Genomic DNA, 24,812 nt, shown 5'->3' with positions numbered 1-24,812 from the left:
AGCAACAACTTGGTCTGGTTGTCGCCATGGGGATAGATAGGTTTAATGGAATACTGTGGAACAAAGACAGAGCAAAATCGCCACCATGGAAACACGGAGGTGCCAGGCCCTCCACCAGAAAAGTTCCATAGAGCATTATGTAAGTTTATGGTCCATGTTTTAGAGTTAATACTACACTATGTCAACACTGATGTCGTCCCATTGTAAACTCTACTACCCTTTTCCATCGATGTCATTATCATAATTGTTTACAGAATTGGTCTAATGCAATGTTTAATACAAAATGATAGTTGTAAATCTATCATGTGGTGTTTCTTACACTGCTTATGACAAACATTCTACACCTATTCAAGATCCAAATTTGTCTAATCTAGTACCTAGTTTTCGTATCGATTATTGTCTGGGTAATGATGTTTTTGACAACGGTTCTCCTTTTGGCTCATTGCAGGTTACAAAGTCAGGTAAAAATAGTCGTTTGAACCGAAGTGAGCGATGTTTCTGCCCAAAATGCTGCACATAATTCATTCTCCCTGCTATTTTTGCAGGTTGTTTCAGTGATTTCTGATGTCGCTCTCACAGGAAAGTGTTTTTTATACTTCAGATGTGATGGATTCCTGCCTGAAATGCTGCTGAACATGCACAACAGAGCGAAGAAGAGGACGGGAGAGGCCATTTTGTCAACGTGTCCAACAGTTTGCATCCATCGTACCATGAGCACTTGTTTTTTTGACTGGCCACTTGTTTTTTTGACTGGCCACTAGGTGATAGAAAGGATGGGTAAAGTGAAGACAGTTGATGGTTGCTATAGCCGAACAGCAGGGAGGTTTCTGGTTTAATTCCCAGACCCTATGCGGCCTTTCTAGTTTGCATGTTCTCACCGTGTCTGGTTTCTTTCTGGGGCAGCAAGATTTATCACAATCAAATCTAAACTGCAGTCTAAATGTTAAGCTTACATACTGAAACTTGGAAGGAAATGCAACAGAGGTGGTTATATTTCCTTGAGTAACCTTTTGAAGAAATTGTACCACTCAAAGTAGACCTCGGACATCATACATTTACTCTTAATTGAATCATATTTAGTTTGAAGTAGCATTACTCTTAGATAAACTTTTTGGTTTCTCGTTCCACTGTGAGTAAGTCAAAGTCCTTTATTTATGTTAGAGCTGGGTTTCGAATCAAATTTCAAGAATTGATTCGATTCCGATTTTTACATTTCACAATCCATTTTTTCCGATTTCTCAGATTCCATCCGATTCGATTGGATCCGGGGGTTAATGTTATTAAAAATTAAAAATGCATTTGAACCGTTTCCTTCACTTCATGACTGTGTGGAGAAGCAACATATTAAAACTAGTATTATATCAATATTAAACAGAGTATTGTAGTTACTGATGGAAGACTGATGAAAAGGTCAAGGGTCAATCTACCTTCAAGAAAGAGAATCCAGGAGTCCTGAATTATCTTTCTTGAAGGTAGATTGAAGTTCACTGAGGGAAATGTAGAAAAGAATTTTGATAAAAAAAAAAAAAAAAAAAAAAATCGATCTTTGGACGTACAAATCGATAATTGGTCATTAATATGCGAATCGATTAAAAATCGGAAAATCGATTATTTCAACCCAGCTCTAATTTATGTTGTCCTTACAATTGCATAAACTTTAAATTATAAATGAGATACATAACATATGTTTTTTTACTCCAACATGAGATGAGAAAGAAAGATGATTTTGAAGTAATTACTCTTACCTGTGTAAAGTTTTTGTCCGATCTTCCCCCGTCAGCTCATTCATGCTCTATGTTTGAGGCACAAACGGTTACGCACACAGGCTTTTGTGTTGTTTTTATTGTCATTGGGTCAGTATGAAATTTCTCTGCATAATAAATGATCAAATATATAATTGTAGCTGTGCTCCGTTGACCTGACACGGGGGAAAGAGAAGAGGATTGTGTTATTATTGAGGTTTGAAGAGGACTGCGTTTTTTGATTTTTTTTAATCCTCAAAATAAAAATGACAAAAAAAAATCAGATTTCTTATTTGTATTTCTATATTTTCATCAACGCAACAAAATATGATACATTAACATTGTAATGGAAGTTAGACTTAAAGGCACCACATATCATGTAGTTGAGTAGTCACGTGGTGTGTCTCTCTCCAGGGGGCGCTGCAGGGAAAATAAACATTTAATCAGGAATCCTCATTAGGTATTTGTAGCCTTGTCATTTTGATAGTACGCTAATATACATATACAGTCTTTGTTCCCTTCATATAAGGCTTATATAAGGCAAGACAGAATTGTGCTTTTACATGGCTCTTTGAACATTTAAGGTTGCCGACCCCTGCTCTAGGCAAAACTTACCTTTTCAAAGCCACTACAAATAAATGCGCCTTTAGAACGCGATGAGCATAATTGACTTTTTGAGATTTTAACAATCTTACAGAAATATTATGTCAAATCAAATCAAATCAATTTATTTTTGTAAGGCCCAAAATCACAACAACAGTTGCCTCTGAGGGTCACAGGGAGAAATGAATCAACAATGTCTGTGGTGGCGATGAAGTCAGACAATGTCTGTGGTGGCGATGAAGTCAGACAATGTCTGTGGTGGCGATGAAGTCAGACAATGTCTGTGGTGGCGAGGGACGATGTCCCAGGGTCCTCTGTCCTTAGACTCTCCTTCTCGGCCAGGAAAAACTACAAAAAAACCTCTTTGGGAAAAAAGCGTAGAAACCTGGAGGAGTTCCAGTGAAGGAGAGATCCGACTCTCACAGACGGACAGACGGACACGAGGAGACTGGAGCTGGACCCACTCTTCAGGCAGATGAGGGACCGTCTGAGTCGAGCTGGACCCACTCTTCAGGCAGAAGAGGGACCGTCGGAGGCGAGCTGGACCCACTCTTCAGGCAGATGAGGGACCGTCGGAGGCGAGCTGGACCCACTCTTCAGGCAGATGAGGGACCGTCGGAGGCGAACTGGAGCCACTCTTCAGGCAGATGAGGGACCGTCCACACAGGGCAGGGACCACTTCACCAGGGGAGGGGCATCTGGGTCCACAGGTCCTCAGGAGTGAGAGAAAGAAAAGAAGGCGGTGAACAGTTTGCAAGTGGAATCAAAAAATAAATATTGTTTGATAGCATAATTAGTCAGAAGAAGAGGATAGTGCTCAAGCTGTCATACTTCCCCCAGCACAGTTACTCCTAGGGCAGCGGAGCTGAAGCTGTGGGTTTATCTTTCTGTTCCTAACTACTCTGACCATAAGCGATTTCGAAGAGGAACGTTTTAAGCCTGGACTTAAATGAAGAGACTGTGTCAGCATATTTAACATGGGTCGGGAGCTGATTCCATAACACAGGAGCTTGGTAGCTAAACGCTCTACCTCCTACAGTACTTTTAGAGACTCTTGGCACCACCAGAAGGCCGGCATTCTGAGAGCGAAGAGCTCTGTTTGGATGATATGGTTCTATAGCATCTTTGAGGTAGGATGGGGCCATGTCATTTATGGCTTTGTAGGTCAAGAGTAGAATTTTGAATTTGATTCTGGACTCGACGGGGAGCCAGTGAAGAGACTTCAGCACTGGCGTAATGTGCTCTCTTCTTTTTGTTCCTGTTAGTAATCTTGCTGCTGCATTTTGAACCAGTTGAAAGCTTTTTATGGAGCTTTTAGGACACGCTGCAAGCAGGGAGTTACAGTAGTCTAATCTAGTCGTTACAAATGCATGGATAAGTTTTTCGGCATCACTTTTAGGCAGGATTCTTCTGATTTTGGCGATGTTGCGCAAATGGAAATAGGCTGTTTTACAAGCTTGATTTATATGAGCTTTAAATGAGAGCTCCTGGTCAAATAAGACTCCAAGGTTTCTTACAGTAGAACTGGAGGCTACACTGACATTGTCCAGTGTGACTATCTGCTCAGATAGAGCGTCTCGTAGATGCTTAGGGCCAAGCACAATGACCTCGGTTTTTTCAGGGTTAAGAAGCAGGTAGTTTAGTGTCATCCAGGTTTTTATCTCCTTCACACAAGTACTAAGTCTGTCTACTTGATCGCTCTGATCAGGTTTCATTGATAAATACAGCTGAGTGTCGTCTGCATAGCAGTGGAAGTTAATGTCATGCTTTCTGATAATGTTGCCTAATGGCAGCATATAAAGAGTAAACAGAATTGGACCGAGTACCGAACCCTGTGGCACACCGTAAATTACTTTAGAGCTTGGTGAGGAGCTCTGGTTTACATTAACAAATTGGAACCTATCAGATAGATAGGATTTAAACCAGCTGAGGGCTGTTCCTCCAACACCTACATCACATTCTAACCTCTGCAGTAGAATGTTGTGGTCGATGGTGTCAAACGCTGCGCTGAGGTCCAACAGAACCAGGATTGAGACCAGTCCATCGTCAGCGGCTAATAACAAATCATTTGTGACTTTAACTAGTGCAGTTTCAGTGCTGTGGTGGGCTCTGAACCCTGACTGGAAAACTTCAAATAAGTTATTGTCCTGCAGGTGGCGACAAAGCTGTTTTACTACAACTTTTTCAAGGATTTTAGAGACGAAGGGAAGATTTGAAATAGGTCTGTAGTTTACCAATAGGTCGGGATCTAGATTAGGCTTTTTCAGAAGAGGTTTAATGACTGCATGTTTGAAGGACTGTGGAACATAGCCACTTTGGAGTGAAGTATTTATTATATTAAGAATAGGGTCTATAATTAGGGGGAGAATGTCTTTGAGGAGTCTGCTTGGAATGGGGTCTAGGACACAAGTTGAGCTTTTAGAGGACATAATGGCTGAAGTTATCTCTGCTTGATCAACAGCTGTGAACCTTTCTAGGTTTACAGGTGGATTTATATGGGACGTTAGATTTACAGCTTGGGCTAGTTCAGGGCTAATAGCGGGGGTAATTTCATCTAATTTATCTCTGATTGTTTTTATTTTATTATTAAAAAATAGGAGGAAATCATCAGAGCTAAGTGTAGCTGGGATTGAGGGCTCTACTGCGCTGTGACAGTTTGTTAGCCTAGCTACAGTGCTGAAAAGGAATTTAGTGTTACTTTTGTTGACTTCTATTAGATTTGAATAATATCTGGTTTGGGCCTTACGCAGAGCCTGCTTATAGGACAGCAGGCAACTTTTCCATGCTTTTAGGGATTCTTCGGTGTGAGAGCGACGAAATAATCCCTCTAACTTTCTAACTCTTTGTTTATGTGAACGCAGTTCTTGGTTGTACCATGGGGAGGCGCGCTTTGGCCTAATGACCTTCTGTTTTAACGGCGCGACAACGTCAAGAGCAGACTTCAGAGAATTCATGGTCAAGTCGACACATTGATCACTTAAACTGGGACTAAAACTGTTCTCAGCAGGATCACATGACATGATCACATGACATGTCACTGAATATTGGCTCTATTATTTCTTTGAATTTTGAGATAGATTTTTCAGATATTGTCCTTTTCATTATAACTTTATTTTGTGGGACTGGATGATCTTTAAGAATAAACTGAAAGGTAATTAGGAAATGATCTGACAATATAGGGTTTTGAGGGAGGACACTGAGGTCACTAATCTCTGTTCCATACGTTAGGACAAGATCCAGAGTGTTCTTGTGAGTGTGAGTCGGTTTATTTACATTCTGAGTGAAACCAATGCTGTCTAACAAGGCGCTGAAGGCATTACTGAGAGCGTCATCACTCATGTTCACGTGGATATTAAAGTCTCCAACTATAACTATTTTATCCCAGGCTAACACTAAGTTTGATATAAAGTCAGAAAACTCTGTTAAAAACTCTGAGTAGGGACCAGGAGGTCGGTAGATAACTATGAACAAAACTCCTTTTTGGTTTTTCATATTTGGACATGTGATTGACAGCATAAGGCTTTCAAATGAGTGAAATGCATTGTTAGTTTTAGGGCTCATGAGTAGGCTTGAGTGGGAGATCACTGCCACACCACCACCTCGGCCTGTGCTCCTGGCAGTCTGAAAGTTAACATGGCTGGGTGGGGTTTACATGGGTGGGTGGGGTGGACTCATTTAGTCTGACGTAGTCGTCTTGTTGAAGCCACGTTTCAGTTAGAGCTAGAAGATCTATGTTATAGTCACTAATTAATTCATTAACTAAGAGCGATTTGGAGGAAATTGCTCTAATGTTTAGCAGTCCACATTTTACGTGTTTATTCATTTGTGTATTTGTGATTGTTATTTTCCTTAAGTTATTTGGTCTGACGCCTGAAATATTTTTTCTGAGATGTGACTTTTTGGCATTATTTGTACGAGGGACACGAGGGACACGAGGGACACGAGGGACACACACAGTCTCTATCTGTCTTGAATCTGAACACTTCACATGTAACAGAACGGGCGAGAGTTCAGCGACAGAGGAGCGTCTTGAACTGTTGCTCTGCACCTGGGGCTCATCCCTAGATGGTCACTTAACACGACTAAGACTATCGGTCAAATTCCGAACTAATAGGGATGTACCCTCCGAAGTCGGATGGATGCCATCCCTGCGTATGAGCCCGGGCTTTCCCCAAAACGCACTCCAGTTATCAATAAAGACAACGTTGTTTTGAGGGCACCATCTGGATAACCAGTTGTCGAATGCTGAGAGACGGCTGTACAATTCAGCATTGATCCGATTGGGCAGGGGACCAGAAAATATTACAGTGTCCGACATCGACTTCGCTAGGTCACACACCGCGGCTACTTGAACTTTGAGCACCTCTGATTGTCTCCGCCGGGCGTCGTTACCGCCTGCGTGAACCACGACTCGCCGGAAACGGGTCCTACTCCGCTTTAAGATCCTAAGGTTTCCTTCGATGTCACCCATTCTGGCCCCCGGGTAACACCTAACGCTAGCAGCTGGCAGCTTCACGTCTCTAACAATAGAACTCCCGATTACAAGAGTTTCTCTCGTGTGTTCAGCGGGCGTGTGATCGCTGAGGGGAGAAAACCTATTATAGACGTGAAGCTCACGGCGCTCTGAGGTTCGGCGCTTAGCGCCTTGTCCCCTCCGAACTGTCACAAAATGGTCCCTATTCTGTTCCTGGTCTAGTCCCGGCTGCACGGGAGACGCTGAGGGGCTGAGCTCGGCCTTACTGCTACTGCTAATGCTAATGCTATGCCCTGCAGCGCGGTCCGGTAGCCCTCGCGCTAAAACCGAACTATAACTGGACTTAAGCTCCTCTAAACAGCGGATCCGCGCTTCTAACTCCGTAACCCTGGCCTCCAAAACTACCACTACACTGCACTTCACGCACCTATCATCAGAGAAGGAGCCAGGGTTCTGACTCGACATATGACAGCTCAAACAGGTAAAGGTAGATCCAGCCATGACGCTAGCGGCTAGGCTACGCTAGGCTAGTTCAGGCTGGAGCTAGAGAGTGAGGAGGGCTTTTTAATCCACGAAATACTGAAAAGCGAGCGGCTTGAGGCTCCGGATTGTTTGCGGAGAAATCAAACGTTCACTTTCGTGTATATGATGCGTAAATAGTGTGTATAATTCGTGGATTAATCGGTAAAAGGCTCTAAGAACGAACAGCTCTGAAAACGCGACACACTCACCGGAAATGACGTCACCGGAGATCCTCCGTAACGTTATGTAACGTACTTAATCATAATGCGAATTCAATCAACTTTCCCCGGGCTTGGACATATCTACACTTGTGGATTCATTAGCAGCATTGTTACTAAAAGACTATTGTTGTTATCATTGCTTACCACTGTCAATGCAAACGTGAAAATGTTGATGTGTCAGATTTTTAGCGTTTAACTCTTTGCTGCAGTCCACATGTATCTAATACTAATCATCCTAATTAGTCGCTGCAATGAGTTTTTAAGTGCCTTTCACAACTCTCAGATTACAGAGAGTTTCGCTGTCATGGTAAAGTTAACAATACAAATAATGAGATGTAGAGAGTGCACTATGGACTTCATTTGAATAGATTATTGTACAAAATATCTGTAGTGGGGCAAAACAAATTTTTTACTTGATTACATAATTAAGTGCAGCTCCTTTAAATACAACATACTGTGGCTTTTCCAGGTTTTACTATTAAACTACATAGATACTTTCAAATGTAGACTATTGAGCGCAACCGTCTATAAGCCGCAGACATTTTGGGGGCGGGCCAAGACATTCTTATTGTGGGGCAGGTTATGAAATTCGGACGACCATATCGCACATCCGCGCTCCACGTGTATCTTTGCGTTTAGCCGTGTCAAAATGAAGTTCCTCATTAGACTCATTTCTCAGGGAGTATAAATTGGATTGCAATAAATCACAGCATTTTGAAGCAAACATGTCTGAGCCATTCTGTCCTTGATTTCTCTGCGTGAGCTGATTTACCTGTGGGTCTTCCTCCACGTCTGGCTCTGCACTTCCACCGAAGTATTCTTCTTCTCAGGCCATTAGCCCATAAAAATCTATAAATCACCTGCACCGTTGCCACAGAGTACAAAGCGTTTGAAAAAAGTAGCGGCTTAAAGTCCGAACTTTACGGTAGATAATTATTTCACATATTGTTCACTGTAAACTGCAATATTTATCTACAATCCTTTAGTAACAGAAACATACTGACTTTGACCATTGACTTCCTGTTCAAAACGGACAAACTTGATATGATTTTCTATAATTAGATTGTATTTTATGTGTTATTGATAATTGGGAATAAGTACAGAGCGGTGGCTTCAAATGCAGAACAAGACAGATTACTCAAACACGAATGAATCAATCAAAATTCAACTCTGAGAACACAAATTAAGAGAAAACACCTTCAAGGGGACCAAAAGCATCACATGTGCACTTTAAAGTTCAGATATCCCTGCATTTAATAATACAGGAGTGTTTCTTATTGCTATCCTTATTATTTACCCTACAGTTGTGGATGCGTGTGGGTGGTCCGATGTAGGAAGCGTTATGTGCAACCCATTTGTCCGATTGTCAAACCTATCTCTTTTTTGCCTTTGACAGCTCAGCGTTTCTTTCCTGAAGGTAAAGCAGATTTCTGGATGGTTTCACATGATGCAATGGTTACAGCAGAGGGCTCAGCAGAGGGCGGCTTCACTTCCAAGTCCACAGGTGAGACAGGCCCTGTTTCTCTGGAACAGCGATGCACAGAATATACATTATGGGAATTAGATAGGGAAGAAAAAAGGTACGCTGTTGAAGGGAATGGGATTCTAGTCTAGTGATGATTTATTGACTTAAATGCAAAAGTTTTTTGAGCTTTTGACTCTGTTCTAATATTGCATTTAACTTCATTCACGCTAGTTTGAGGAATCCTGGTAAGAAAATTCTCTCCCTCCGAGCTTCAAAAATGATTAAACTTTATTTTTCTGACAATTCGGATAAGTCGCTCCAGAGTATAAGCTGCACCAGCCAAAGAATGCACAATACAGAAGAATTGGGGAAATGTATTTGATAAAATCCAAGACCAAGAACAGACATTTCATCTTAAAATGCAATTCAAAATAATAACAGATTAGAGAACATGGTGAATAGGTGTTAACACGTAACACCTTCAGCTACATGAGGCACAGACAACAACCTGTCATAAGTGTCTGGTATGTTAATGTAACATATTAACAGTTATTCAGATAACTATAGCATAAAGAACATGCTAACACGTTTAGCAAAGCATCAGTTTTACCCCAAATCACTAAATCCACTGAATTCTTCTTCCTCTGTGTCACTTCTAAACAACTCCACAAACTAAGTAGAGGAAGTGCAGATTCTTCTTCTGCGTCACTTAGAGCCTAGAGCGCCCTCTTGTGGTTGCCTGTGTGAAACTAACAAAGTCGTTCTGGAGTATATCTTTTTTTGGTTTCAAAACAAGGGATGCCAAACTAAAGATACTCAAGAACACGATTAAAGGCTTTTAACAATACAAATAAAGCATCATATTTAAAGAGGAACAGAAAATCTTTAGATCTTTGTCACGTCACGAAACTGAAAAATTAGAAACCATGTGTTTTCTGAGTCTCAAGAGGGAGAGGAGATACTAAACAGGATTCATCAAACTAGTGTGAATGAAGTTAAATACACCTCCAGGTGTGTTGTTTGATGATAGAATGATCTTATAATCGTTAAACAGGTGTCAAACGTGAGCATTTATAAAACAATTCTGGGTAAAAATACAAAAATACATTGCAAAATGTATTTTCTGCAATGTGCTGTACATGTAGGTTGTGTGTAGGTTTTTAACAAGGATTTAAACTGCTCTAGTGTCTCAGCGGCTCTAACATGCAGAGGCAGTTCCAGAGCCCGGGCCCCCCACAGAGAAAGCTCGGGCCCCTCTGCTTTTTAGGTTTGACCTGGGCAGGAGGAGCTAAGAGGCGGACCGTATTTACTCCCGTAAATAACAGGGAGCCAGACCATTTAAAGACTTAAAAACCTATGAGCAACATTTTAAATTCTGTGGAGAACTGGAGATGCCAAGTTGTGTAATATTCTATGTAATCAAATCTTTAAAAAGCAGTAATAATGCATAATCTGTATGTAATATGCTATTGCAAAAAAATACAGTTGAGCAGATGGCATCTCATACCGAACATAAAAAAAATGAAAATGAAAACCACACAAAGCAAACAAAAGCTAGTTTGCCCCCGATGTGCTAATATAAGCTGCAGAAATGCTCATAATTTATCATTTATGACAATGGTTTTTGGACTTAAAAACGGGCCTCCGGATTTCTACCTATAAAATTAAAAAAGGACCTTGTAAACAGGATCAATGAAACTAGTGTGAATGAAGCTGAATAGAACTGGATGCATGTTTTTGATGATGGAACAATGTTACCATGGTTACGGACGAGTCATTAACTATAGGGTTAAAATACAATATCTATGAGTGTTATTCTTCAAACAGAGGAGCAAGCATTTCCTCATCAAGTACCTGGCATTTAAAGAATCAACATCCAAACGTTGAAGTGAATTAGTTGTAGTAGCAACAATATTTCCCTACCTGCAGAGCAAAATGTAAAAAAAAAAAGAATAACTGACAAACAACATTATTGGCATTTCTATTGTTTATCTGTTCTTTAATTACTTTAACCAGTTATGTAGGATTGTGAAAATATTGTTGTATTTTGCCCTACCATAGAATACCTCAACCTGGTCCTGCATACCAACATAACAGCCATAATAACTGAAGAAGAACATTTAGCTGTATTATTTTAACATTACATTTACAGAGAACATTTTCTGCCTTTACCAGTTCTTGGTCCATCCCACTGACTCAAACACAGTCCTCCTCTTGTGGGGCTGTGAAAGCAGGAGCAGCCAAAAGAACACAAGACTGTATAGATTTATCACCATCCACCCACTGCAGGCGAGATACTGTCTATATGGGATCACACATAAACCTAACATCAGCTGAAATCGCTCCAAAAAACTGGGATCATTTCAAACGCTTTCCAATCAATTTTAGTTGTATTTTTTTCTTTAATGTTCATTTGATTTGAGTGATTTAGACATTTTTACACATATGTAGGTAAAGTAATCTATACTTGATGTTACCATTTAATGTATGTCAACATCAGCAGCAAAACAGACAAAGGAAAGGAAAAAAGACATATTATGGCTAAAAAAAATAGCCCAAATCAGAGTGAAGAAAGATGCAGCAGGCTAGTCCGTTCTCATCTCATGACATTTTTGATGCAGGAAATTCAGCTTGTCTTTACATGCTAATAAGATATGAAAAACTGCTAAAATATCTCCATCCAGATCTGGATAAGACTATAATAGTTCCTGGATAGTCTTAGTTCACACCTGCAGCACATGAGGGCCCCAACCATGATGTCTCATGACATTATATATAGTTATGGGAGCATGAGGTCATTAGTAGCACTTGTTGCATTCTCCAGGAGCTACCGGCCTTACCACCACGAGGCGCCCTGGACCCAGTGGGTCTCCCAAGTGTGATTGACAGTCAGGCCCTCTTATGCATCCCACAGTGGTCCGTGTGTCCCTCCTAGGTCTTTGCCCAAGCCTTCATGAGGCCCTAAGCATAATTTGCCTTTGGGGCCCTCAGCACTTCAGCGCCATGTACCTGGGGTCGGCTGTTGTGAATCAAATTCGACAAAATTAAAACAATACATCATCACCTCAACCAGTTGTTTTTGTATTTATATCACCAACATTGGATTAAAAATCCAAGGAAGCTCCAAACACATGTAGCTAGGGTGTCCTCACCTAGGATTTTTTAAGATGTTATTTTTCCTGAATTCCTGTGCATTGTAATCTGTCCCAGTTGTCCCCAAAATGCCCTGGATCACTGTCATGAAGTCATTTGAGTGCCTGGTCTTGTCCCCCCTCCTCCCTGCTGGACCCCCTGCAGTTCTCCTACAGAGCCAACAGGTCTGTAGATGACACCATCAATCTGGCACTCCACTTCATCTTGCAGCATCTGAACTCCCCGGGAACCTATGCCAGGATCCAGTTTGTGGACCTCAGCTCTGCATTCAACACCATCCTCCTGCTCTCCTCCAGGACAAGCTCTCCCAGCACTGACTTCCTGACGGACAGGAGGGAGTACATGCAGCTGGGGAAGAATTTCTAAGAAATCAACACATAATCTATACTTTCTTCCCTGCTCTTCTCTTTACACAAATTTGCTGCGCCTCCAGCCACAAATCCGTAAAACCTGATCGGGCTCATCTTGCAAGGGGATGAGTCTGTCTACAGGAGGGAAGTGGACCACCTGGTGTCCTGGTGCAGCGGTAACAACCTGGAGCTCAAAGCCCAGAAGACACTGTAGATGATGGTGGCATTAAGGCAATTCAAAGCCCCCCAATCCCCCCTCACCTTGACAGACTCCCCCATCACTGCAGTGGACTCCTTCTGCTTCCTCTGCACCACCATCACCCAGGACCTCAAGTGGGGGCCCACCATCAGCTCCCTCACCTAGAAGGCCCAGCAGAGGATGTACTTCCTGCGGCAGCTGAGGAAAGCCAAGCTGCCAGCGGATATGATGGTGCAGTTCTACACGGCCGTCATTAAGTCCATCCTCATCTCCTCCATCACCGTGTGGTACGCTGGAGCCACAGCCAGGGACAAACAGAGACTACAGCGCATTGTGCCTCTGCTACAGCGCATTGTGCCATCGCTGAAGGACCTGTACGTCTCCAGGACTCTGGGACGTGCAGGTCGGATCACAGCCGACCCTTCTCATCCTGGACACGGACTATTTGAGCCACTTCCCTCATGGAGGAGGCCACTCCCGTCAGGCAGGAGGCCACTCCCGTCAGGCAGGAGGCCACTCCCGTCAGGCAGGAGGCCACTCCCGTCAGGCAGGAGGCCACTCCCGTCAGGCAGGAGGCCACTCACTGCAGTAAGAGTACCCCTGCTTTACAAAGAAATTACTAAAAAAGAGTATTTGGAAGAAATCATATTGTTAACATTGAGCTTTTGCCTCTTGCAGACTTTAAGGTCCCATATCAAGCAAAATCAACTTTTCAGAGGACAGTGCGAGGACCAACCAAATATTTTACAAAATTGAGAGTAATACTACATCAAAACATGGTCCAATAGTATACTCAAGTAAGAGGAAAAGTGTGTAGACCCTAAAACAAATACCTGAATATTTTTTCTTCTCACTGGGTTAAGGCTGTTAGTAACTTTTATGTCTGTTATTTTTTGTTTGTTTTTTCAGAGAATTGGGTAGTTGGTACTATTGTTATTTATATATCTATCAAAAAAATAAATAATATCTCGCAATTATGAGAAAAGTATCTCATAACTAGAAGAAAAGTATTTTCTGGCATGGTGTAACTACTACATCATGGATCTCATCCAATTTCTACAACTAAATGCTAAAAGGTGTAAAAAATATATATGTTTATATTTATTTATATTTTCAACTGTCCTTGGCAGTCATTTTCCACCTGCTCTGCTGCTCTGAGAAATATCTAAGAAAAGTCTTTACAGTATGATTTGATCTGAAACGTTCAACTATTCAATCATTTTGTGCCTGTTATTGTTAGTAACTTTCTTCCTTCTGGCGGCTCAGCCGCAACAGCTGCAGCATTTAACTGTTAACTTAAAAGTAACTATTAAATAAATGATGTGCTTTTATTTTGGATTTGAATGCTTTTCAGATAAATCCACCCAGTTATGGTTAAGCTTCATACTTAACAAGCTGTCAATATTTCATGGAGGAAGAAAATAAAGGGTTAGTGTTGAGTGCAGTAAAGTTTCTCTTTGAGCAGCTGCAGCTAAAAGTGTCCCACACAGAGGTGAGGTGTGTATTACGTGGCCAGTCTGACAGTTTCACAGTCAATTGTGTTTGGCTGTGGTTGTGTGATTGTATCAAGTGTTTTTTTAACTGAAGGCACTACAGCACGAGTCCACGATAAATTTCCCCAAGGGGACAATCAAGTATATAGTATTGTAGAGCTCCTTAGACTCGGTTACAGAGCCAATATTGAGAGGAATATCCAGCGGTAATGTTGGTAACAAACAATACAAAAATCAGACAAAAAATATTTCTTTTGAAATAAGCACATACGTTTTTTGACTGTCAGGAAAAATTTACTAGAACAAGGTATTTTGGCCTCAAAACTCCTGCCATGGACACAATAAAGAAGAAGGCCATCACAACAAAAAAATAATGACAAATATGTAACCAACAGGTAAGGACTGTACTGGTATAGTAATTAGAATTCTTATTTTTTTTATTACATTCAGACTCCATTTGAAAATTTGATTTGGCGGTATTTGACAAATGAGTGCTGCGTTTTTGTAGGACAATGTGTGCTGTAACTTAAATAGATGTCTTAAATTTTTGTCTGGAGAAGCCACCAACCAGGTTTATAACATGAACAAGGGCTGAACAATGGGCCCAATTCTCTCAATAATGACAATCTAAAGGGCAACCAAGAAAACTTAAATTTAACAAAACTGAACCTGCAAGAATACTACCAGAGGTACCCATTTATATAACCCCCGCACCACAATTATATATCTAGATTGACCATAACCAATGATTTAACATCAACAGGCACAGCAAAAGGCACCCAAAATCTTCAATCAAAATCCCCCAAAACCATCTTTCTGTTGTCAATTAGAGAGATAACCAACCAAGATAACTTGCCAATCTCCCTAATGCCAAGCTGATCAAATCTTTCTTGATGGATTTGGCAGTTATTCAAACAGCGCTGATTCATTGAGGGACAAAGCCGGGTCTTGAGTCTTTGCAATGCACTAAAACTGTGTTCTGCTTGTATTGTGGAGCATGGGACCTCCAGAAGAAGTCTAACTAGGGCCTCTACTTGTTTGAAAAGAGCACACACTTCTGGAAACATAACTCTGAGAGACGTGGCAGGGATATTGATGCTTAACAATTGCGAGCTGTTCTTCCACTGAATGGTGCTTCCCAATGAGTAGCTCCACTTCTAATTTATCTCAGAATGTCAAAGCTGCTCTGGTCAAATCGCTTTAATCGCTTAATTAACTGTGTATCATAAACACAACAGCAACAACAGCAACAACAACATCAATTCTATTCTGTTGTAATCTTCAGTGGATGCTGGCATGAATACACCAGCATTGCCTGCGTAGCACTTGTAGGGGGGAGGGGGGGTTGAGGTATTAAAGTTATTTTAGGACTTCAGATGCAAGACGAAGACTAAGCAATGTGTGTTCTTTTTTAAAGCGTTCCAAGGCCCTTTGCAGTAATGCATGTCTCTGATGAGAAACATGCAGCCATTTCCTCAAGACTGCACAATTCTTCTTCATGCTGTCCAAAGAATGCTCACAATCCACCATGTAAGACAGAGTGGTTTGAAAGTTTGGTTTCCTAGTTCAGAATTTGCAAATCTTGTGAACATTGCTCTTTATTTTCCAGACTGGTGAAAATAAGTGCCAAGGGTGTGGATATCATCATCAGATATAACAGGGGATGAACCAAAGGCTGCCTGAGTTACAAGATTTACACCATGAGCACCACAGAGAAAGAGGTTGTTGACAACGGCAGGTTTACTCGTAGGAGGACAACAATGGGCTAAGTTCTTACCAGTGGTTGAAGACTCTTCATAAAGTCCTATGGGCATTAAGATCTTTATCCATGTAACATAGACAAATCAATGGTAATGGAGAACTGCATGGTGGTCAAAGAACTTGATCTTGGCAGAAATTAGTTTGATGATAATATTGGCCAATATCTTCAGCACTTTGTTTGGAATATTTGGGCTGGTGTAATGTTTTCTCTTAGAAAGCCATTGTTTTAAGACCTAGGGCTTGGACCGAAGCTGTAGGAGATGAATTTGGTTTACCTTGATCAGCTTCATTACCTCTCAGAGCAAAACCCTGGCAGGCCCAAAAGTGAATAATTTTGATGTGATGGGTTCTGGCCTCTCTTCTTCTTTTGCAGGGGATATCTGTGCTTGATAGTTGTGTTGGGACTGCAATGTTGTGGGTCTGATGAGGGCTCATAATGTAGCCATTGGTTGTCTATGAACCACTTGAGATGGCATCTGGCATCCTGGCATCTGGATGGTTAGGCTTGCTATAAAAGTCCTGGCTGGGCCCCTCAGTTCTGTGAGCGTCAAAATGGCTCTCCCTTCAGTCATCACCCTCACTATCTTCTTTCACTTCACTTTCATCCATCTCGGTATCTCTCCTTTCCCTGTGTGTATTTTGATCCTAAAAATACAAATAATGTAAATAATGAAAAAGTCTATTTATTTTGATTTTTTACAGGCATGCGCATCATATTTTATAGGTCAGATTCACAAGGCAGTGCCAAAACCTGCCTATAGTTTATTTTTATTGAGGTGATGGGTCAGTGAGCTAATTATTTGTGAATTAGCTGTTTGTAAAGGGTTTATGTTGTCTCTGCAAACCACAGGAGAAGCCGAACCACTGTTTTAAATAAAATACAATGGTGAGTGAGATCCCTATAATAAGGTACTGTGATAAACTGAATTGAGAGACTTCAGATTAGTAAAGGAAGCATGTAAATAATGTCACAATCAAATGTGGACATAATTTATGACTGTGCAAGATACTTCCTGCAATGAAAGGAAAAGCATTTGTTCCTATCCAAAAGCCAATTTTTCACCTCAGTTTCTTGGTATGGTTTGGTAAGGAACATTAAAAGAGTCTAGAGTCCATCCAGATACTTGTATGTGTTGACCATTCCAGTGTATTTTCCTGCATTTATTTATATTTATTTTGTGGAATTTAAAGTGTATGGGTAAGAATTTACTGCTAAAAATGCCAGAAGAATTGTATTTGTTCAGGGGTAGAGCAAGATGCAAGATTTTCTTCCCAAAATATTTGTTTGCCCATGTTCTCCATCTAAGTTTCTTGAATGCCATGAAACCTACATTCTAAGGGCCTTTTCATGAGTTTCAGCTACATGTTTTATGCAACATTTTGAGGACTATTATTGACGATCTTGAAACTCACCTGAGCAATAAACCTTTGTTCACTGTCCCTACATGTGGAGGACTCATTATCCAGCCTCTAAATCAGTCAAAGTCCCCTCACGCACCTCTAAGTTACTCTCAGGCCTCAACTAAAATCCAAACCAATTAAACATAAAAATCACAAACAATTTGATACAGGCATTGATATCTTTAACACTGCTTCTCACTACTTTGTTTTGTAGGCTCAGTGTCCCTGCCTAATGATGCTGCCTCTTTACTCTCAAGCCTCTATTGAAACAAATACATAAATATTGTACTGAATCAACTAATATAGGCCTATAAGTTGAGAAATTGTAAATAATATAGAACTATTCATTTACTTATTTATTCAAGCCATGGTTAGATGAGTCCTTCCAGTACTTACAGTATTACCGGGAGACTATAGACCGTCTACCTGATTTACAGTCTATGAGGGAGACGGGAAGAACCGTCCGTGAAGGGGATGTTCGGCTCTGGAATCGGCGGGGAGGGGAAGAGGAGAGAACAGCCGCTCTAAAAGTGTGGAAGGAGCCAGGAGACAAACTGCATAAATAGATGTAAAACGTGCAGGCTCATATGGGATATGTTTTTGATTAAATATCTTGCTAGCCTACAGTCTATAACACAGCTGCCTGTTACAGCGAAAAATTCTGTCGCTTAGGAAAACAAGTGACTTTTTTCAAATACAACCTCGAGCCAGACTGTGAGCCATTCATACAGCGTGAACAGTAGACAGTAACGAAAAAGGCGCATTCCTCATGCTTCACTCCAATATTTAATTTTCTTTGTTTGATGAAAAGCTTCTGTATGTTCGTGTGGTATGACAGGCTGAGATAAGGTCCAGCTCCAGTCTCCCTCGTGTCCGTCTGTCCGTCTGTGAGAGTCGGATCTCTCCTTCACTGGAACTCCTCCAGGTTTCTACGCTTTTTTCCCAAAGAGGTTTTTTTGTAGTTTTTCCTAGCCGAGAAGGAGAGTCTAAGGACAGAGGACCCTGGGACATCGTCCCTCGCCACCACAGACATTGTCTGACTCCCTCGCCACCACAGACATTGTCTGACTTCATTTCTCCCTGTGGCCCTCAGAGGCAACTGCTGTTGTGATTTTGGGCCTTACAAAAATAAATTGATTTGATTTGATTTGATAAAGGACTGTCAAACATACCACATATTTTCTCTAATTATCTTACTCATTTTAAGACAATTTGCCTTATTCTAGCCTAAAAAAGTGTCCACTATCAGGGTGGATCAGGGTTATTCGGGGTAGCTAGCTGCTCTGTCTCAGTCATGCAGCACACTCACAGGTCGTAGTAGTGGTCGTCAGCGCAAGAGCCGAGGGCCCCCCGGGTCCGACACCCATGAGGATGAGAGGTCCTCAAATCTTTCTGAGTCTGTTTTAAACTGTGGCTTGTACAGTGGAGCTGCCCGTGCGCATCTCCAACTCGCTTTGGTGACATAGTGGCTACGTCCTTCGAGTCCTAGAGTTAGTTTAAATGATGAACAACTGACGAAAAAGTAGGCCTATATATACTACATATGTTTAATTGTAAAAGGCACAGTGCAGCTGCTGCACAAATAGCTCATCTCTCATTCAATCCAAACTGCCTGGTCAGGCTGGTGGGGCCCCTTGGAGCACCTGGTGCCCTAAGCACTGCGCGTTATGTGCGTAATGGGAGCACTGCTGATGAGTAGACCTCCAAGCATCTGTTGAGTGAGTTTGTCGACCTCAAGCGTCTGTTGAGTGAGTCTGTAGACCTCCAAGCGTCTGTTGAGTGAGTCTGTAGACCTCCAAACATCTGTTGAGTGAGTCTGTAGACCGCCAAGCGTCTGTTGAGTGAGTCTGTCAACCTCAAGCGTCTGTTGAGTGAGTCTGTAGAACTCCAAACATCTGTTGAGTGAATCTGTAGACCTCCAAGCGTCTGTTGAGTGAGTCTGTAGAACTCCAAACATCTGTTGAGTGAATCTGTAGACCTCCAAGCGTCTGTTGAGTGAGTCTGTAGAACTCCAAACATCTGTTGAGTAAATCTGTAGACCTCCAAGCGTCTGTTGAGTGAGTTTGTAGACCTCCAAGCGTCTGTTGAGTGAGTTTGTAGACCTCAAGCGTCTGTTGAGTGAGTCTGTCGACCTCAAGCGTCTGTTGAGTGGGTCTGTAGACCTCAAGTGTCTGTTGAGTGAGTCGGTAGACCTCCAAGCGTCTGTCGAGTGAGTCTGTAGAACTCCAACCATCTGTTGAGTGAGTCTGTAGACCTCCAAGCGTCTGTTGAGTGAGTCGGTAGACCTCCAAACATCTGTTGAGTGAGTCAGTAGCCCTCCAAGCATCTGTTGAGTGAGTTTGTCGACCTCAAGCGTCTGTTGAGTGAGTCTGTAGACCTCCAAACATCTGTTGAGTGAGTCTGTAGACCGCCAAGCGTCTGTTGAGTGAGTCTGTCAACCTCAAGCGTCTGTTGAGTGAGTCTGTAGAACTCCAAACATCTGTTGAGTGAATCTGTAGACCTCCAAGCGTCTGTTGAGTGAGTCTGTAGAACTCCAAACATCTGTTGAGTGAATCTGTAGACCTCCAAGCGTCTGTTGAGTGAGTTTGTAGACCTCCAAGCGTCTGTTGAGTGAGTCTGTAGACCTCAAGCGTCTGTTGAGTGAGTCGGTAGACCTCCAAGCGTCTATTGAGTGAGTCGGTAGACCTCCAAGCATCTGTTGAGTGAGTCTGTCGACCTCAAGCGTCTGTTGAGTGGGTCTGTAGACCTCAAGCGTCTGTTGAGTGAGTCGGTAGACCTCCAAGCGTCTGTCGAGTGAGTCTGTAGAACTCCAACCATCTGTTGAGTGAGTCTGTAGACCTCCAAGCGTCTGTTGAGTGAGTTTGTAGCCCTCCAAGCATCTGTTGGGTGAGTCTGTAGACCTCCAAGCGTCTGTTGAGTGAGTCTATAGACCTCCAAGCGTCTGTTGAGTGAGTCCGTCAACCTCAGGCGTCTGTTGAGTGAGTCTGTAGAACGCCAAACATCTCTTGAGTGAGTCTGTAGACCTCCAAGCGTCTGTTGCGTGAGTCTGTAGAACTCCAAACATCTGTTGAGTGAGTCTGTAGACCGCCAAGCGTCTGTTGAGTGAGTCTGTAGAACTCCAAACATCTGTTGAGTGAGTCTGTAGACCGCCAAGTGTCTGTTGAGTGAGTCTGTCAAACTCCAAGCGTCTGTTGAGTGAGTTTGTAGCCCTCCAAGCATCTGTTGAGTGAGTCTGTAGAACTCCAAACATCTGTTGAGTGAGTCTGTAAACCTCAAGCGTCTGTTGAGTGAGTCTGTAGACCTCCAAGCATCTGTTGAGTGAGCCTGGAGACATCTAAGCGTCTGATTAAAGCCTGTTTAGTGAGTCAATAACTGACCCCAAAGCTTCTGATCTGAGCCCTGACTCCCAACACAAGTATTCTGAGCCGATCCCCCTCTGACTGCAAAGAAAAATGTTTGCCTGTCCAAGGATGTGAGGTGTGCGGGACCCCTTCTTTCTTGCAAACAAATTAAGGCTGAAATACAATGTCCTTGTTTTGTTTGTTTTTTACATTTAATAATGCTATTTTTGTCTTAAAAACTTCCATCTGTGAGTCAGTATAGTCCAGATAAAGATACAAATTGAATTACACTTATTTTGTCGACAAGTTGTGTTTCTAAAGTCCAAGTTGTGTTCTATAGACCTCTAAAGTTTCTATTTTGTCGACAAGTTGTGTTTCTAAAGTTTCTTATGTCCACGTTGTGTTTCTGAAGTCTAATGGACTTCAGAAACACAACTTGTCTTTCACGGCCACACCGGTCCAGAGCACGTGTGTGGAAGTGCGGAGGGACAAACCCAGATATGATCTGCACGAGGACAGGCTGGATAAACTGTACCACGGCACTCAGAGCCTGGATCGGGACAAAGCTCTCTGAATGAGAATGCAGATTAACAGCACCTTTCTCATTATGACGAGCCTTATAGAACGCATTAGTGGATACAGAGTTGGAGGAGGGAAGAACTTATTGGACGTCTTAGAGGTCCAATTGCGGCATTGATTGATTGGGACGTACATTTTTGTATTTAAACAAATACAAGTAATAGGAAATTGCAAAACAAAAGTCAAGAGAATCAGTTTGAAGTAAAGATATCCCACTCATACATCAATGGGTTAAAGGGAACCTGTTAGAAACCAGATTGAAATGTGTAGCACTCTTGATTTGAGTTCTATCAGTCTGGGACAATCTCGGAATGAGAACTTCAGGCTAGCATCACAATGGAGAAACAGCAGAGAAATCTACCTTTTACTAAAGCCAATTTTCGGATTTTTAGCATGCAACATGTAAAGAGAGGTTAAAGGCAGTGTAGAGGTGCAGAAAAGTCAAACAAATGCAGAAAAAGATCATACTACTCTGGAATTAGTGTATTGTTTTACTTTTTGGTTTTAGCCACATCAGCACCACAAACTTGGAATTATTAAAAATGTTAATTGCTGAGACAGCCCTTTATTGTATTTATGATAATTTCCTTTGCTCCCATAGCAGACCTGTGCCCCTGACTGTGCTAAAAAGCTCCAGGGTGAACAAGTCTAGCAACTAGTCTAAACTAGAAGTTAGTTGAAAAGCGCTTTATGTTTTAGCTTTGCCTAGAATGTTGCACAGAAAGAACCATGTCTATCCCCTTGGAGATACTTAGGTGATGCAATCAGGCCAAATCACAGGTCAGATCTGTGGAGAGGTTATGCTGCTTAGGCAATAAAACACCTATAACTGAATAAACACAAGATAGATCAGTTCAGGAAATACTGAAGAGTATTACTAGCAAATTAATAGTATTCCAAAAGAGACAAGAAGGTGGTTTTACCCTCCTTCAGAAAAGTTACTCATTATTACTGTACTAAGGATTTCAAATATCCAGAGGAAGTTGAATTAACCTATTTTGGGAGCTTCCAATCATCCACCAAGTTACTAAATTTAATGAGAGGAAGTGAAATGGTTCAACAGTCGGGAAGCAGTGTCAGGGCAAATGCTTTAATTGGACAGAGGGGACAGAGCCACGGGGGTCTAAGTAGAGACAGATGGCAGTTGCATTGGACTGACAACAGATAAATAAATATATAAAGCAAGTAGGTCACCAAATGTTCCTTCATACCTGGTCAGCAATTAGGAAGCTGCAAGACCAAGGACATATTAGACAAAAATCTGTGTTTGTGAGTTTTGCGGGCAATAGATTGTGTTCTTTTTGTGAGCAAAAAGGCAAAACCACTCATCAAAATCAATATTGCTTCAAGAAAAGGTTCTCTGCCCTGATCTTTTAGTAAATATTTGACTGTAATATTATTCAGACTTCATTGCCTTTCGATTTTACGAACATTAGGATGTCAACAACAACAAAAGTACCACCACTCATTCTCCGGATTAAAGTTCCCCACAAGCAGTAGACACCACCAGGCAAAGTTATTGTGCTTTTGTCAATTGTATAGCTGCCTCGAAGGGCGACAGTGAGACCAGATTTACAATGTTCATAGGAACTTGACAAGGTCTAATATTCTAATCGATGATGCCCGTGGAACATTATGTTGTAGTTTGGGAATCTTAAATTGCAACATTTATCAAATGTTTAAAAAAAAGGTTTGCATACCTCCAGGTTGAAAACTGCAACGCTACTTTGCTCCTTTACATGCAGTGACACGTTGCTTAGAAGCTACTTCCAGATTACTCTGCAGTTATTTCATTTCTCTGCACCTCTACGCTGCATTTTAACATCTCATTATGTGGTGAATTTGGAGAATGTTAGTTTCATTATTTTCTGGAAAACAAAAGATTTTGTTCTTGACGTGAGCGCAGCTGTGGCTAACTTGCACTAGCTTTGTTTTACTAGGAGGGTCGTCTCAACAAAAATACCGTATTTTCCGGACTATAAGTTGCACCTTTTTTCATAGTTTTGGCCGGGTATAAATATAAGTATAAGTAGCACACTTATACTTATATTCATACTTATACTCCAGAGCAACTTATATATGTGATATTATTTGTTATTTTCACACTTTCATACTCCAGTGCGACTATGGTATATGTTTTTTTCTTTCTATTATGCATTTTTTGGCTGGTGCGACTTATACTCCTTATAGTCCGGAAAATACGGTACTTACCGTCATGACACCTTCAACTAAAGCATTCCAGCAGCCAAAACAAGCCTTACAGAACTGGAAGTTGGACCTCAAATGAGCTGGTACGGTTCACTTAAGACAATAAGAAGGCGGAGCCTCCAGCAGAAAAACTGCATAGTCTACATTTAAGTTGAACTACATTGTGTAACACCGTCATCCACTGCAGATCATAACCACATCACTCACCTTCTCCATTGTCTCTGTGAGAGTAACCTTCACGGTCTGAGGAGCGCTTCAGGCGCTGACTCGCAGTGCAGACTGGGCCTGATGAAGACACAGGAGAAATGCGCAGGCAGCTCTATAGAGCATCATCCCACTGTCTCTAAAACAAGACTAAAACAGGAGGAAAACAGGACAAAAACAGGTCTAAAACAGGACTAAAGCAGGTGTAAAGCAGGTCTAAAACAGGACTAGAACAGGAGGAAAACAGGACTAAAGCAGGTCTAAAGCAGGTCTAAAACAAGACGAAAACAAGAAGAAAACAGGACGAAAACAGAACTAAAGCAGGTCTAAAACAGGACATAAACACAAACTCTTCATCACTCTTCATACCTGATTGCACATTTGTCCTTCACTGCCCCCGGTGAGCATGGAGAGTTGTCTCGATGTATACTGTATGCCCCTTTAACTGCTTGCATCAAATGTATAACCAAGAACAAAGTAAGTAAAGAGCAGATGGCGTGTACGAGTTTTCAGAACAATGGCTGTCTTGAATGCAGGAGAATGACTCAAGCGTACATGAATCACTAAATACAACTTTGAGTGGATAAATATGACGAGAAAATAATGATGGCATGGTTAAAGCCCTTAAACGTCGATTTTACATGTCTTGTGTATTACTTGTCAATGTCAATTCAACTGTTATATCATATATTGTGTTTACTTTTAAAGGACAACTATTATGCACCATTTGTATTTTGTTATTGGCCTTTAAACGTGTTCTTGAGTACCAGACTTCATGTCAATCTGGCTTTTCCCGTCTTAGATAGGCTCCATCTACTGGCTGCATAAAAAAAAAGTTGGCTTCCCTCTGACATGCTAATGCAGCCTCGTGGTTACCGGTATAATGCTCAGAACAACTCCGGTGATGATTTATGGACTCAAAAACAGCTCGGAGGGACTTTTACGTTAGATTAGTTGTGCCGTAACTTTATTTTGCTACTTGAATGTTTTATTTGCTCTCTGGTCCTGTTTTATGTTCATGTTTTGTGTAGTATCATACATATATTTTTTCAAACAATGCAGAAGATCTCGTAGACTAGGACATCACGCATCAGGG

The sequence above is a fragment of the Eucyclogobius newberryi genome, unplaced genomic scaffold (genome assembly GCF_026437365.1).
Source record: "Eucyclogobius newberryi isolate DKJ021-1_F unplaced genomic scaffold, fEucNew1.0.hap1 SCAF_9, whole genome shotgun sequence".
NCBI classification, from domain to species: Eukaryota; Metazoa; Chordata; class Actinopteri; order Gobiiformes; family Gobiidae; genus Eucyclogobius; species Eucyclogobius newberryi.
This window is presented reverse-complemented; position numbering follows the sequence as displayed.